At 37.3% G+C, this 17,897-nt stretch overlaps 2 long non-coding RNA genes across 2 annotated transcripts; one reads left to right on the forward strand and one right to left on the reverse strand.

Moving 5' to 3' along the window:
- The first annotated feature begins 10,375 nt into the window (after nucleotides 1-10,375).
- Nucleotides 10,376-11,476, forward strand: LOC131007102 (uncharacterized). The gene is made up of 2 exons (XR_009095909.1): nucleotides 10,376-10,855; nucleotides 10,996-11,476. It is a non-coding gene; the product is annotated as an uncharacterized LOC131007102 (long non-coding RNA).
- Nucleotides 11,477-16,664: 5,188 nt separating this feature from the next.
- LOC131007103 (uncharacterized) lies at nucleotides 16,665-17,836 on the reverse strand. Its single transcript, XR_009095910.1, has 2 exons — nucleotides 17,537-17,836; nucleotides 16,665-17,121 (listed from the first exon to the last, which is right to left on the reverse strand). It is a non-coding gene; the product is annotated as an uncharacterized LOC131007103 (long non-coding RNA).
- Between the last annotated feature and the right edge of the window lie 61 nt (nucleotides 17,837-17,897).

Genomic DNA, 17,897 nt, shown 5'->3' on the forward strand with positions numbered 1-17,897 from the left:
GAAGTCATAGAGTGGGAGAATGACGCTCACACACTTGGTCTTCAGAGGACCCTTCCACTGGATCTCAACGTCTCTCCGACGTCAACTTGTTTCTACCCTTACTTATATCCAGCGACAAGAATGTCTTCCATCTTAATGCCCGGCGCCAAGAAGCCTCTCCGCTTCTGGAGGATAAGGATTGATGTACCTCTCTCCAAAGAGGACTTCACCCGGCCTTCAGGCTTCTCTCACATCTTTTATGACATTCCATGGTGTGCAACAACAATGAGCAGTAGCTCGTTGTCAGCCGGCGCAACCCACCGTACATGGTCGTCTCACGATAGACCTAGTGCTGGGTCATCGACAGTGTTAGTCCTCACGACTATCGCTGATTCGATTTTTCCTTCTCACATCCCTTCTCCGTTTGCATGACAAGCCACTCTTTTGCACTACTTCTTTCACCAAAGGCTCACCATGCATTTCTATCATCTCCCTTCTCACCTCAAACACTCATCTTCCCCTCTCCTTACCACTTGTAGGTCCGTATGCATAGCCGCGTCACATGAATATCTTGAAAATGCTATGCATACTCTCATTTCCTTCACGCTTCTCTTCTCCATCTCTCAGCCTCCTTCACTTCTCCGTCTCCCTTCTCATCTCTATCCCCACTAGCGTCTTCCTCTTCTGCATCTCTAGAATCACCCTCTTCTCAAATCTTCTCACGAGTTTCTGAGACTAGGAGTTGGGTACCGTCTGATCATAGCTTCCATCATCAGCTCTCTTTTTTATGTTGCCAAAAAGAGGGAAAGTAGAAGTCAGAGAAAAACCTTCTCAAAATTGGTTCTCTACATCTTCTCGAAAGACTGAATATGATAAAGCAAAAGGATTACCAGAAGTTTTAAGGATGACGTTCCATAAGACCTCAAGTCAATGGAAAATAAGGTGAAATGAACAAGTTTAGGAACATGAAGATGAAGATGAAGATGAAGATCAACGAAGTTCAAGGCACAGACAAGCAAACTGCCGGAGTCCTTGTGTTTTTGTTTTTCTTACTCCCATGTATGTTTTGCTCTGTACCTCAACTGATTTCTCATCAGTTATTTTCTGTTAATAAAAAGAACTTCTTTTTTATCTCGACCTGAAGACAATAACTTTTTCTCCAGGCTCTGATTAATGTTTTTCAGTTTTGCCTTCGTTCAGTCTCTTTGAACTGTTGTGTTCTTCCTTCAGAGTTTAAGTTTTAGGTTCTATTGTTAAGGGGGAATAATATTCACCCTGTTTAATAACTTGTACTTTGAGTTCAGTCTTTTTCTTGCTTAGAACTGTTGTGTGGTTTTGGCATCATCAAAAAGGGGAAAATTGTTGGAACTTAATGAAATATCCGAATTCTAGTTTTGATGATACCAAAATCAATAGGTTTTACTTGTAATAGACTAGAAATGTTCGAACTCAAATGTTAGAGTTCTTTTTCTAGTTTAGTTGCTGTTCTGAAGACTGAAGAACGAAGGACTGAAGACTGAAGACTGAAGATGCCGACTGATGTAACGATTAAGGCAAAGTCAAATACTTATATTTAACTTATCAGTCGAAGGATCAGTTTCGACTGATTACTTAATGCGCGCCACGTGGATTCAGCGGACTGATACTAAAGTCAAGTATCAGTTAAACATACTTCCTCGGACTAAACCTCCAACGTTCAAAGGAAGCCACGCACTTCAAAAGTACACCCGCATTAAATGCAGAGATCTCAGGATCGTCCTTTCTCTGCAGAGGCCATTCCGTTTGGTGATTACCTTTTCAGAGATGACGCATCTCCTGCTCTTCAAAGTAGCCGTTCTCACCAAACAAGGAACCTCGAAGATTGAAGCCTCAGCCCAAGTTCAACTTACTCTCTAACGGAAGAAATCTTGAAGACCATCTCCGCCAACGGATCTATTCAAGACGTCTCCTATAAATTGTGCTCGAGGATCACTTCAATCTTCACCGATTCAACAACCCTAGCTGAAACGCTGCTGAATTCGTTACTCAGCAAAACCAAGCCTCCCCAAAGTTTGAATCGAAGAAGAGAATCACAAAGCCAAAAATCAGTCACTGCTGATTACATACATTCTCTTAGAAATTAGGCAAATATTGTATATCCAAACCCTAGGTAAAACTGACTGCAAAGAATTTGTTCTTTGTGGTTTAGTTGGCAAGTTTTCAAACCTCTTTTCAACGAACCGAATTGAGTGTTTGTGTCGAAAAGAAGTTCAAACCAGTGTTCTGTCTCCGTGAGATCTTAGTGCCCAGTGCGCGCTAGGAGTGAGAAATCCAACCCAGTGTGTTGGTGTTGAAGTTAGGATCTTCAGTCGTCTCGGTTTGTTGTGTACCCGTAAGCACACGTTCAGGTTTGCTGTGCACCCGTAAGCACACGCATCGGTTTGCTGTGCACCCGTAAGCACATGCCCAGTGAAGTTGTTGATCTGATCAACTGACCGTGGATGTAGAAAGTGTTTTCTGAACCACGTAAAAATCTCTGTGTTATTTACAGCTTTCAGTAATTACATTCTTACTTGTGCTCTTACGTTCCTAAACTGAATACTGATTAATTGCAAAGAGAAACTTAACTGTTGACAATGTGATTAATTTCACTGGCTATTTCGAAACTAAAGTTTTCCGCTGCGTGTGTTATCAGCCTAACTGATCTATCGTCTGATAGTCAGTAAGATTCATAACATCTCTCTGTTTATCAAACTCGACTGAAGCTTTACGTGTATCAGTTAAAGTCTTTGACTTAAACTGATAACTCCTTACTGAAGAGTATTCAGTATCAGTCGTCAATCCTGTTTTGACAAAACTCTTTCAGTAAACAGGTTGAGTCAGTTTGTATTTAAAGTTTCTTTTTATCGAAAAATAGCCCATATGTGTATTCCCCCCCCCCCCCATACACCTATTCGAGACCCTCCGGACCTAACAAGAGCAGTGAAGCAGGAAGCTGAGAGAGTAAGCAGAGCATGCATGATTATGTTGGCGATGAGATGTTCAAAATTTCCTAAGTCAGCTAGATTGCTTCAACATTAAAAGTGAGATTGTAATTATTGTTTGTTCGTTTGTAGTTTTCAACTATTACATTTGGTGAAATAAAATTTTATTTACCAAAGAAAAAAAAATACTTTGCCTTATGTATTAAGTCTAATTGAAATTTAGAATTTTAAGAAAATCTTAGTATCACGTGACTCTTATGTAAAAGTAATAAATACATGAAAAAAGAAAATATAAAAAAATAGGGTAATTACGCAAAAAGTCATGAATTATATCCCAATTTTTAACTTTTTCATGAACTTTTTTTTTATCACAATTCCGTGAATTTAAGGGGTTGAACAATTTTTCCATGCTGTTGGGAACTTTATGGAATATCCTAATCTTTGTTTTGATGATACCAAAATCCATAGATCTTAATTGTAATAGACTAGAACTGTTTGAACTCGAGTGTTAGAGTTCGTTTCTAGTTTAGCTTGCGGTTCTGAAGACTGAAGACTGAAGATTGAAGACTGAAGATACCAACTGAAGTATCAGTTGAAGAATCAGTTCGGAACTGATTACTTAATGCGTGCCGCGTGGACTCAGCGGACTGATATTAAAGTCAAGTATCAATTAAACATTCTTCCTCGGACTGAACTTCCAACGTTCAAAGGAAGCCACGTACTCCCAAAGTACAGCCGCATTAAATGCAGAGATCTCAGGATCATCCCTCTCTGCAGAGGTCATTCCTATTTGGTGGCTACTTTATCAGAGACATCACATCTCCTGCTCTTCAACATAGCCGTTCCCACCAAAAAAGGAACCTCGAAGATTGAAGCCTCAGCCCAAATTCGAAAAGCTCTCCAACGGAAGAAATCTTCAAGACGTTCTCTGCCAACGGATCTATTCAAGACCTCTCCTATAAATAGCGCTCGAGGATCACTTCAATCTTCACCGATTCAACGACATAAGCTGAAACTCTGCCAATATAGTTTCTCAGCCAAAAGCTTAATCTCCCCAAAGCTTGAATCGAAGAAGAGAATTCCAAAGCTAAAAATCAGTGACTGCTGATTACACACATTCTCTTAGACCTTAGGCAAACCTCTGTTTACCCAGAAGCCTAGGTCAAACTTGCTCCAAAGAACTTGTTCTTTGAAGTATAGTTGGCAAGTTTTCAAACCTCCTTTCGAGAGATAGAATCGAGTGTTTGAGTGGTAAAGGAGTTCAGGAAGGTACTCTGACTCCGTGAGATCCTAGCGCGGGTTGTGCTAGGAGTGAGAAATCCAACGCGAGTGAAGTGTTGGTACTGAAGAGTGGAATCTTCAGTGGCACGGTTGTGTGCACCCGGCAAGCACACGGTTCGGTTTGCAGTGCACCAGTTAAGCACTTGTGGAGTGGCTTGTTGGTCTGATCAACCAACCGTGGATGTATGAAGTGTTTTCTGAACTACGTAAAAGTCTATGTGTTATTTACAGCTTTCAGTTTTACATTCTTACTTGTGTTCTTTCTTTTGATAAACTGAATTCTGATTAACTGCAAAGAGAAACCTAAGACTAACAACGTGCTCAACCGAGGCTATTACGAAACAAAGTTATTTCCGATGCGTATGATATTAGTCTGACTGATCTATCCTCTGATAGTCAAGAATAGTGATATCATCTCTGTTTTAGCAAACTCGATTGAAGCCTTTACGTGCATCAGTTAAGTTCCAGAAACTTAACTGATAACTCCTTACTGAAGAGTTGTTCAGTATCAGTCGTTAACCCTGTTTGGTCAAAACTCCTTTTTGTTAACAGGTGTCTTAGTTTGCTTGTAAAGTTTCGTTTTGATCTCTATCTTGAGATCCCTCTGTTTTAGAGGAGAAAATGGCCTATAGGTGTATTCCCACCTCCCCATACACCTATTCGAGACCCTCCGAACCTAAAAATTGGTATCAGAGTAGGTTGTTCGCAAGAACATTCTGTTTCTGATTAGGTTCTAATTGAACTAGATCATTTTTCTCAAAGGTCTCAAAAAACTTTTCTCTTTCAAAAAGGTGCTTGCTATTTGCTCTATCTGTTGTTATTTGTTCTCTCTTTTTGATGGAGACTAACCACAACAGATTATCCTCTCTACCTATGTTTAGTATTGAAAAATACGACATATGAAAGTTTCGGCTTGAAAGCTTCCTCACCACCCAACATTGCCGAATGTGGAAAGTCATCACCAACGGACCAATCACCATCACTGAAATCGTCAAAAGAGTTCCCGTTGATCCAAATCGGGATCCATACGATGAGGTCCAGATCAAGAAAAAGGCAGACTTCACCACAGAAGAAAGGAAGCAAGATGAGCTAGACAACCTCGCCAAAAGCATCATCTCCGGCACCGTTCCTGACAAGCATGTCACCAAGATCATCAAGTGCGGAACTGCAAAGGAGATGTGGGACATTCTTGAAAGAATGTGCGTAGGTTCCGAGGAAATCAAGGAGAACAAGCTATCCATAGCTTGCCAGAAGTTCGACTCCTTCCTCATGCTCAAGAATGAATCTGTCGACGAGATGGAACTCAGATTCAATCAAATCCTGAATGAAGTTCAATCCATCTCGAAGGACAAGTACACTCAACGAGAAATCAACTTGAAGATTCTTCGAGCACTGCCACGAGGAGAATGGCAGATCTACTCAGTCGCTCATCAAAATAAGCCTGGATTCAGTCAGCTCCCGACAAACAAGCTCTTCTCTGATCTCTTGGCAAATGAGTTTGACATCCAGAGAAATCTTGGAATCAAGAAGGCTGGAGGATCAGACGAAGATGGTCCATCAACCTCAAGAAGAGCAGCACTGAAAGCTTCAGCGAGAGAAAGCAAGAAGCAAACGAAGGAACCAGCGGAACTCAAGCCTGAGGACTTCTTCAGTCAATACGCTTTGTTGACTGAAAGATTCAACAAGATGGAGTCCAAATTCCGCAAGTACAGAAGGTTCCACAAGCAGCACTACGAATGAAATGAAAGAGAAAGCAACTCCAGACATTCCACTGATTGAAGCGGAGAAAGAAAATCAGTCGCCTACGACATCAAAGATATGGAATGCTTTGGATGCAGAAAGAAAATGACACTTTTATTAAAACCGTGTCACCTTCCCTTAGGAAGGCACAAACACAATAAAAAAATAAAAATAAAAAAAACAGAAAAGCAATCCCCCTTTGCACTCACACACTTTGCCTTAGGCAAAGTGGCGAGCCAAAGAAGGGAAAGAGAACAAGCAAACAGACATCTCAAGTGTAATCTTTTGCTTTCGAGTGTAATCTTTTCTCTTTTGCTTTGGTTGTATACTATTATGTTCCAAAAACTGACATGTCATCAGTTCTATGAAATGAACATATTGTTCCTCTTGATCTCAACCTAAAGACAATATCTTTTTGTCCATGCTCTGCTTATTATGCTTTCTTCATGTTCTTTATCTGTTTTGTTTTTCTTTCAGTCAGCAAGACTTTAGGTTATATTTTTAAGGGGGAATAGTATTCACCCTGTTTAGCGTCTTGCTTTTATGTTTTCAATCGTTTCCTGTCTTAGGACTGACTGTATGGTTTTGACATCATCAAAAAGAAAAAAATTATTGAGAATTTAATGAAATATCATAGCTCTGGTTTTGATGATACCAAAACTCTTAGAATTTCTTTTAATAGACTAGAACTTTTCAAACTCAAGTGTTAGAGTTCATGTTTTGTAGTTGAACTGTTGTCCTGAAGACCAGCGGACTGAAGAGTGAAGACTACTCAACTGAAGATAGCATGTGAAAGACCAAGTCAAATACTGATGTATTTACTGGACGAGAATCTCACTGAAGAATCAGTTATGACTGACTAACTAATGCTGGCCACGTGGAATTAGCGGACTGATACTCAAGTCAAGTATCAGTTGACATTCTTCCTCGGACTGAACCTTTTAGGTTAAAAGGGAAACCATGTGGACACCAAGTACAGCCGCATTAAATACAGAGATTTTGAATATCGTCCTTTTCTGCAGAGCATTTCTTTTTTATGCTAACTTTTCAGAGGCGCCTTACTTCTAAGACATCGTTCTTCACCAAATTAGGAACCTCGAAGATTGAAGCCTCAGCAAATTCAAATCTCTCTCACAATGGACGAATTCTTGAAGACCATCTTGCCAACTAATCTATTCAAGACTTCGCCTATAAATAGAGCTCGAGGAACATCACAATCTTCACCGATTCAAACGTTCAAGCTGAACCTCTGCCAAAATCGCAACTCAGCCTTTCATTGCCTTCAAAGTTTGAATCGAAGAATAGAATACTCAAAGCCCAAATCAGTTCACTAATTATACACATTCTTTTAGTTTCTTAGGTAAATCCTTTGTAACATTCAAAGCCTAAGTTCCCGATTACAGAGAGTTTGTCATATGTGATCTAGTTGGTAATTTGAACCCCTTTTTCAATTGAGCGGAAAGAGAGTTTGAGAGAGTTCGAGACAGTGGTCTGAACTCAAGAGTTCTTAACCACCGCACGCAAGACAAAGTGTAGTCATTGCAACTGCGAGTTAAGAAAGACACGAGAAGTCCAATCCAGTGTATTGGCACTGAAATTTCGTTTCAGTTAAAGGTTTGCTGTGCACCCGCAAGCACTAGCCCAGAGTAATTGTCAGTGTGTTTAACTGACCGTGGACGTAGGAACTTGTTCCGAACAACGTAAAAATCTCTTGTTGTTTATTGTTTTCAGTTTTACTGTTCTTATCTGTGCACAAACTTTTTACTAAACTAAAACTGATAAATCACAAAGTGAAACTTTAATTTGACGTGTCAATCATAAAGGCTATTTCTTAAGTTTACTTTTCGCTGCTAGTGTTATTAGTCTAACTGATAAATTTTCGGATAATCAGTAAGATTCATAATACTCTGTTTACAAAATCTAGACTGAAGCCTTACGTGGATTATCAGTTACAGCTTTGCGCCTAACTGAAATCAAAATACTGAAGTTATTTCAGTACCAGTCTACAACCCTTTTTCAACTGAAGATTTCTTTAACTGTTGACTTCAATCAACCTCTTTCAGTATCAGTCAATACTCCTTCAGTTATTCACAAAAGAATTTGAAAAATAGCCTATAGGTGTATTTCTCCTCCCCATACACCTGTTCAGTGACCCTCCCGGACCCAACAATCATTTTTTTTCTTAAAAGTCGTGCTCCCTTCTCCATTCAACAAATCAACAATACACTTTTCTTAAAACCTGTGCCCCTTTCCCCTAGTACACGAATTGGTGGACGGGGGAAGTATGTTAATATAAAAATTCATACAAAAACATACTAAAATTTAATATATCTAAATCATTTTTGAAATTCTATTTTTAAGATATATATATATATATATATATAATTATCTACAAATTTATATTAATAAAAATTTCACATTAAAAATTATTTTTAAGCCTAAGAGTTCTAAAATGAACAAATATAAGTTTCATCTTTTTAGTTGCATTAAATTGTTATGATAAAAAAAATTATATAAATAGATAATATAAAAAAATGATACTCCATCGTCTACAAAAAGATGTCATAATTTACCATTTTGGTCTGTCCACAAAAAGATATCCTAATCTATTTTTAGTAATAATTTGTGGATCCCTTTCTCCACTCAATTGTGGGCCCCTTTTTTCACTCAATAACTTAATTAATTAACTTTTTCCACAACCACTTTCTCATCTCACTAAATAAACAAGACATTTTTTCTTAAAACTTGTGTCACCCTCCCTTAGGACATCTTTTTGTAGACAAATAAAGTATCTACTAAAAATATAACAACTAAATAAAATAAATATAGATAAAAAGAATGAAAGATAAATAAAAACGGTAACATTAAGGGGGTGTATTGATTTGGGATTCTGTTGGATTTTTTTGAACTTTAAAAAGTCCATGAATTTTCATGGATTTAGGAAATTCATAGACTCTATGCAGAGTTTGGCTAACTTGTTTTTTTTCATGGATTTTTATCGAAGTGATAGGAATTATGAAGGCAGCAACCCAACAGCGGCTGGAGCCCAGCTACCGCTGGAACCGGAGCAACCCAGCGTTGGCCAGTGCCCAGCTTAATTAATTAGTTCGCCAACATTAAAACTCCAACAAATATTCTCAACCTCCAACAACTCTATTCCAAAATTCTGATTATTCGTACAACAACTCTGTTACAAATCTCAATTTATTCCAAAGCAACAAAATTAATTCTCACTATTTATTGTTAGCAGATTGTAGCGCTCCTTCACTCTAAATATTACTCCATAAAAAGTTAATTCGATGGAAGGTTGTGTTTAGAAACAATTATTAAAAGTATATGGCTGACAATTTATTTTGAAGTGTATGATTTTGATGTCTCCTTGTAAAACCATATGAAACTTCAATCTAATTAATTAGTTCGCCAACATTAAAACTCATGAAGATATAAATATCATACAGATAAATTTGCGACTTGCATGGGAAGAAGCAGAGGCGGCTGGTGATTGAGAGGATGAGAAGAAGACGGAGTGTGGACAAAGTTCACGACTCGAGCGAGCGCTGGATAGAAAAGAGGTGAAAGAATCCACAGAAATTTCATGTGATGAGCTGAGATTTCTCTCTTTGTATTTTTGAAGGAGAAACCATCAAAATACATAGAAATTTAAAATCCACAGGCTTTTGGATACCTAAGAATTTTTTAAGACTTTTTAAAATCCGTATTGAATACCTCTAAATTTTTAAAGAGTTTTAAAAATTTGGATTGAATACCCCCAAACTTTCAAAGTCCAAAAAAATCCTACAGACTCTATAATCAATACACCTCCCTAAGTTTGGAGAAAGAAGAGAGAGGAGATGATAGAGAATAAATGAGATATGAGAGATGAGAGAGCGGGAGAAAAAAAATGCGACTTTAAACGATAATAATTAATTATTCATTCCAAATTTATTTTTTATTATTTTTATATTAAATTAAAGATCTTGTTATTATCTTTAATTTAATATCCATGTTGAATATTTTTTTTATGAATCAAAGTTGATGATTTAAAAAAAAATCAAAACAGATTAAAGAAAATTGAAGAGAGAAAATTTTAGTGAGAAAAAAGTTAATGTTAGAACTTGTTTTTTACATACTCTCTCCGTCTCATAAGAGTATGCCCTTATTTATATTTTGAGACGTCTCATAAGAGTGTGCATTTGCTATTTTTGGACATTACCCAATCATTAACTCTTTATTTTTTACTTTTATTTTATACTTCAACCGTCCCACGAATCTTGACACGTATTCCTTTTTGGGCCGTCCCACGAATCTTGATACATTTCTAAATAAGGTAATAATTATTACATTCTCTCTCATACTTTATCATTTTTATTATCTTTTATCTCCTACTTTATCACTTTTATTGCCTTCTCTTTCATTCTTTATCACTTTTATACTTTATTAACTACACACTTAAAACACTAATCTATAACTCCTTAATTCTCGTGCCGAAACCAAACGTGTCAAGATTCGTAGGATGGAGGACGTAATAAAATAAATCATTTTTTTAATTTTCAATACACTTATTTAATACTCCCTCTGTCCCAATAATCTTGTCTCACTTTCCTTTTTGGTTTATCCCAATAATATTGTCCCATTTCCTCTTTTGGTAGTAATTAGAATATGTTTAGCATTCACTTAATCCATCTATATACCTATTAACCTACTCTCTCTCTCTCTCCTAATTAATCCTCTCACTTGTGAGCTCTCTCTCCTACCCTCTGGACTCTCTCTCTTTGCCAGAAACTGGACGGCCGCCTCCTCAACACCACGGCCGACGCCCCTTGTTCTACCTCCTGCTTCATCTTCTCCGGCCGAACGGTCGGAGCCAGAGCCACCGCCGCCGCCTGTAGCAGGTTAAAACCCTAACTTTATTCCTTTTCTTTTTCCTATTCTCATTTCTCTTTTATGTAAAATTAAAAACTAAAAATCCTCCCTCTATTTTGCTCTTTCCATCGCGCCGACCGCCGTGCTTCGCCGTCGTTTGTCTGCCCAGGTAACCCCATGCGCTGCCTCAACAAGCAACGGACGAGCGTTCGGGACGGGCGAAGTTGAACGCACCTCCAGCTCCGAAATCGACTCTTTCGATTGACTTCGGTACCTATTGGTGAGGAGAAGCCTACCTTCGCGTCGCCTTTCCCTTCTCCCAAGCGCCGCAGCCAACAACAACGATGCCACTTCTTCTTCACTGAGCCACCTTCCGACGATGAATGGGAGAGTGGCTTTTCTGCAGATCTGAGAAATTTGAGGTAGATCTACAGAAATGTAGTGTTGAAATTGGGGAGGTGTGAGATTGCCTTTTCTGTTCTTGTTTTTTTGTAGAAATTTGTTCTTTCTATTCTGTTGTTGAAATTTGTTGAAGAAATTGTTAGAATTTGTTGTAGAGGATAAAGATTTGTTGAAATTTGTTGTTCAAATTTGCATAAATCCGTTGTGTTTTTTCTTATTGCTTTAATTAGTATCATTAATTTATTGGATTTAGTTGTGCTAATCAAGTCCTTAATTTGATTGGTCATCACCTTTATTCCTCTAATTTTACTCTCCTTAATCACTGTGCCCAAAAAAAAAGGGACAATATTATTGGGACGAAGGGAATAATTTATTAAAACTCTTGTCACTAAAATAAATACTCCTACACACTTTTGTAAAACTGAGGGAGTACTACATAGAGGTGTTAAAATCTAGAGAATCTTATATGATTCACGGCACACCAGAAAATGAAATAGTGCAGCACGTGAAGTATTTATAGTATCACAGTACTATATCATCGATCAATATAAATGAAATAGTTGAGATGTAGTAATTGTTAATATGCTCGTGTTAAATATGAGGAATTGTTGAGTTCAAATTTTCAAATATATATTCTAGAAAGAATGTAAAAGAAGAAGAAAAAAATAAAAAGGAAAAAAAGCAGCTGGAAATTGTAAGGATGCATTTCATTGGGCGCAGAGCGTGGTGTCGGCACGAGGTGGTCCCCACGTGTCCTAAGTGGGGAATGGAATGCGCGTCGCGTTTGACAGCTCAATGCCAATTCACAGTTTCCAATTTTGCCCCTCCCCGCCCTATTCTCCGCGTAAACCCATCACACGTCAACCGTCACGTGAGCTGCCACACGTCATCTCCCGCGTCACTTTAGTTTAATTAATTTTAGGGTTATTTGCGTGTAAATACACAAACTTTCAGCATTTTCTAGTTTTTTCCCACGAATTTTATTTTTTGAATTTAAATACACGAACTTAGTGTTTTTCTAATTTTTCCCATGACGAAATATTCCGATCAAATTAAAACTGATTATTCTATCAATTTTCGTTGCCATTCTCCCTACTCACTGCGTGAAACAACAAAAACCCTTAAAAAAATAAATCGATAGAATTCATCATATTCTCTACATAAACAACACAAATTATTCAAAAAAAAGGGCAAACTCATTATTCGATAAACCCAACTCGACAGTGTTGTTCATAGTCCGAGGGCGGTCATTCCACGTCAGCAGCTCTAGCGGTCACGTTAGCATTAATTTGAGAAAAAAATAAAATTCATGGGAAAAATCATAAAAACACTAAGTTCGTGTATTTAGATTCAAAAAATAAAGTACGTGAGAAAAACTAAAAAAAACTGAAAATTCGTGTATTTACACACACATAACCCTTAATTTTATTATACTACGTGCCTCGTCACACTTTAATTTGATTTAATGTTTCACAAATTCTTATATGCGATTTACATAATACGAACACTCATATATAGATAATATGCACAGTGCAAACCTATGCAGTGAAACCTCCTCTATCTTTCAGCATTTAAGTATAATAAATTAAGGTGCCACTACTGTTTCTATCACTTCTTCTAAGCACAAGCTATTTTGAGCTAGCAAAATTGTTTTGAGGATTGTAATTAGGTGAATTATGTGATAATGAAAAAGAGGAGAAGGATGCTAAAAAAAACACTTTCTATGCCCCATTATTTGTTGCACGTTGATTTTGGACACAAGTATTTAAGAGATGTGTGGTGTAATTTGAAATGGTAATTAAATTTTTGTTAATGTAGTCAAATAAAGTCCCGATCTTCGTGCAAAACGCAGCAGTGGAGCTTAGCATCTTCGTCGCAATAGTCTTCGTCGCGATAGTCGTCTGAACTCAGCGTCTTCATCTCCTGAATCAAATTCACACGCAAAGCTCGACTAAAATTGAAAAAATTGAATAAGCATTCCATCAAATTACACACAAAATTTTTCCCTCAATTATTAAGCAACAAAGTTGTTATCTCATCTAGCAACGCTGCATGATGACTTTCAAGTGAAGCTTGCGAACTACAAAGCCACATAGGTAGCGTCGTCGAGGAAGAGAGAAAAAGGGAGGCCGCGAAGAAGAGTAGAGGAGAAAAGGAATGAGGATAGAGCAATCGAGTCCGGCGAGATGACGCCATCATGCTCGGCGTCTTCGTCGCAATCCTCTGGGAGAAAAATAAGGCGGTGAATAAGAGGAAATTAAGGGGAGGAGAGGCACCAAAGAAATTATTAGAGAGAGGACTATGAAATGGGAATTAGGATTTGTAAGGGAATTGAGAACTCTAATTAAGTCTTAATTATGGTCCAAAAGAAAAACATACCATGTTATATGGAACAACTCAAAAAGATATACAATCCATAAATAATGAGATGGAATGAGTAGTACACAATTGTTAGTTGAAGGGCTTTTCTTAAAACAATATATTTCTTGAGGGTCTTCAAGTTAGGGCCAGTTTGATAAGTTAGTATTCGCTATATTACATCCTTAGCTGGGCTTATTTTTGTGTTTGATAACCAATTGAGATTTCATGCGAAGCCCGCTCTAGAAGGCCGGCCCGGGCCAAAAACATTGTTCATCCACATAAAGATTACTAGGGGTGACCCTTGGTTAGGCAATCTCAATGCTATAGTAAACCTTGTTAAAAAAAATTACAACTGTACCCCCCAAATCAATCCAAAATCATTTGAATTTTTGGTCTTCCGCCGCTCATCCAATATTCTCTCAACCTACGGAAAGAACATTTGAGTTCATCCCCTCCAAACCGCTACGAAGGTGATTTCAAAACAAATTGATTCTCGGTATCTAAATGCAATATCTGTCGGATTTTTTAATTTCGGGAATTTTTTTTTTCAGCGCCATATCCATTTGAAGGGTTCCGGTTAATTGTGGACCTTCGACTCGCAACAGCTAGAGCTTTGAAGGAGTAAGTATGTCGACTGAATGATGTTTAATCCTTGATTTTTTTGGATAAATTGCTTCGGAAAGAACATTTCGCTTTGCTAAGATTTGTCTTCATTAAGTAGTGCTAATTTCTTTGGGATGGTACGGTTGGAATTCACAGATTTTCCCCCGAATTTCACTATTCAGCGGGAAGTAAAATTTGAAGGTACGGTGTGTATTACGAAAATATGAAGAGGATATTTCTGCCATTTTGTTACCCAGCACACCCATTAACCTCATTTATCAAACAGCGGGCTTCGATTTAGAGCACTCCCAGCAGATCACCTAAATGCACCACTAACTCTAAATTTAAGCTAAAACAATTGAAAATGAGATAAAAAAATGCATCCAGCAGATCCCCTAAATTGGATGGGGCCCACAAAAAATTTTACACCCACCTAAATTCAATCTTAAATTTACACCCACCCTAAATTTATTTTAAGCTTATAATTAGTAGGGCCCACACATAATTATTGTTTTTTATGTAGAAAATAGAAGATCTGGTGTATGCATTTATAAAATCGAGATCCTAAAATTAAATAGGGAAGCTTTAGAGATAAATATAGGAGCATAATTTTGGGATTTCTGCTGGGAGTGCTCTTATATGTAAGTGGAAATTTACTACCAAATGCATGGCCCATTAACCTTAACTGCCGCAGAACCAATTACATTTGCTCAAGTTTGCTTAAAGTGCCTTAACCCAACCAATTAATCAAACACGGCCTTAATGTTTGGGGTGACAAGTACGTACGAACTACTTTAGATTACTTAGAAAGTCCTACAAAATTGGTCCCCTATTAATTTGCACGTGAAAAAAATAATAATACACTACCTTCATTCTATAAAGTATGCATAAATATTGGTGGTACAAGTTTTAATAAATATTAAGTGAGTGTGCTATTAGTGAAAAAATGATCTCACTTTTATTAATGGAAGAAAAGTTTCAAAAAAAGAAAGTGCACTCTTATGATACGTGCCAAAATGACAAATAGTGCATACTTTTATAAGACGTAATGAGTATTTTATATTATTTGAGCAATATAATCTATAAGCTATTATTTTATTTTCCCTTATATATTATTTTTACAAGCACTGAATATGATTAATTTAGTAAATAATATTTCAACACATTTTAAATAAATAAAAAATAGACTACATTTTGGGACATTTAAAATAGAAACAATAGGGTCGAATGGCCCTATTGAGCATACAAAATCAAAATTTAGCCTCAAATCTTAAAACATCAAAATTTAGCCATTAATTAGGCGATATGCCTAATTTGCCCCTTTTCCATCGCACTCCAATGGCTGCCTCTTCCGCCGTGTTGAACTCAAACGGCCTCCGAAGTGAAACCGCCGAGCTGCTCCACTATCCTCCGTCCTTCAATTGTCGTCGCGAAGTTCTAAGCCTTCTGTCGAATGCTCTCACGAAGTGGAGTTTAATCTGCCAGCGCCGCTTTCGCCGCGTCGGAGTGGTGAGATCGTCCGCCACCACGGCGGAGTCGGAGGCTGACTACGCCGCCGGTGAGGAAGGCAGGATTTTGGGAGTCGGTTTTTTCTAATCGATGAGGCGGCAGCGGTGGATCTGATCTTTGCGCCGCCTCCTCCATCGGCATATCTAATCTCCGCCTCCTTCGATTTCAGCCATCGGCAGATCTGATCTGATCTGTATTTGTGTTGCACGTATGGCACTTAATGCACTATTAGTGCCATAAGTGCACACTTTCCCCTAGGGTTTAGATATTCCATTTAGGGTTTAGATTATCCATTTGGGGTTTAGATGTTCCATTTAGGATTTAGATTATCCATTTAGGGTTTAGATGTTCCATTTAGGGTTTAAATGATGTTGTTTATGCATTTGTGATGCTTTACTTTTAGATAAAATCATGATGACGTTGATAACTCAGAGCTAGGGGTGAAGAAACACAAATTGATATTTAATCCAGACCCAGAAACTATGAAAATTTGTAGGAGCGATGAACAATCATTGCTGCAACCATAATCGGACTGAAAAAATATGCCATCACCATAACTCTTGCAATACACATTTTGTTGCTTAATTATAGCTGAACTGAGAAGAAAGATTGATATCCAAATTATACAAAAGTAACTATCAAGAACACGACTAACTGACATTTAATTCCAAAGAAATTGAAAACCTTCGACTCTAGTTGGCTGCTTTCCATTACGGCCTTACCCAGTGAAGGAATTATTGTCGAACAGGTAAGGCCATAAGGGGAAGCAACTGACTTGAGTCGAAGGATTTCAAATTCTTAGGAATTAATTGTGACTTAGGGTGTTTGACCAAACTTATAAGTGCTTTATAAAACAACTTATGTTTATAAGCTTTTGAAGAATGTTTGGCAAAATAAGTTCTTAAATTAAACAACTTACTAGTGGTAAAATTAAGCTACCATAAAAAAATAAAGAAAAAATCAACATCAACTTATTTTTTCATAATCTTATAAACAACAATTATTTCACAAAAATAATTATAATGTAGTTTATTATTTTCATCACATAACCTTCCAAGTTCATTTTCTCTTCAATTTTTCTATCTAACTATGATACTCTCTCCTTAGCTCAAAAGTATCATTCTAGCTTATAAGCCCAATTATTCATACATTTTGATAACTTATAAACTCATAAAACATCTTATAAATTATTGGAGTATAAGCTTAGCCCGAGTTCGATTTTTGGGGGGAAGGGGGAGCTAATATCAACTCGCACATTGGTACGCTTCTAGAAAACGTGGAGTTTCACATCACAACCTTACTCGTTTTCTATAGGTGTAGCAATGTGTGAACCAACATCAGAATCTGGAACATGAGCAACCATCTCGAAGAAAATCTGATGCTTTAAGGATTAGCTTTCCAAAGAAAGTGTTTGTATCCCCTGTATCAAGGTGCAAAAGAAACTAAAAATAATCATGTTTGGGGTGAAAGATCACCAACTTAACCTAACCTAATAAAGAATATTCATATACTACAACACAGAGCAAATTCAGTGGAGGATAAAGAAAAAGTTTCGACTTATATTCCTGCACCAAAATCTCAAACTCCTTCACAAAATCTAGGGCATAGACTTCCGAGTCCTCGGTCCTCCATTTAGGATTAGGAATGAATCAGTCAAAAAATCTAGGATTTTTCATAACATTATTAGGATTAGGAATGAATCAGTCAAAAAATGTGAAGCTAATGTATTAATATGCAGCCAGCCAAGAGATAGAGAATTAGAAGAGAAGACAATTAATCCAGAAAGGGAAATAAAAAAGTAATGAGAAACTGAGCAGGCGCGGTATAACACTAACCTTGAGGAGTTGTTAAAGCCATGGATCCCTCTTCAAATCGATTGATTGCATGTGTAATTCCTTCTTCTGGTTCTGCCAAAATAGAGTTGCCCCAGTTTTGGGCCTAAAAGAATTTAGCCCCAAAACTGCCAAAGCCCGGTTTGTTTGGTCCAATTTTATTGAATTGAGTACTAAAACTTAAATCTGAGAAAATATCTGATGTCTGATGATAACGACTTCTCCACAATCTCAACTCTCAATTAGCAAAGGGTAAATAGTGAGGTGTTTTTTGGGGATGAAGAAGACAGTAGCCCAATAATGTATAATTCTTTCGCTTTTTAATTTTTGAGGCTAAAATAAGGAATTTGTTAGTATTTAATTT

This window comes from Salvia miltiorrhiza, chromosome 1, assembly GCF_028751815.1.
Source record: "Salvia miltiorrhiza cultivar Shanhuang (shh) chromosome 1, IMPLAD_Smil_shh, whole genome shotgun sequence".
NCBI classification, from domain to species: Eukaryota; Viridiplantae; Streptophyta; class Magnoliopsida; order Lamiales; family Lamiaceae; genus Salvia; species Salvia miltiorrhiza.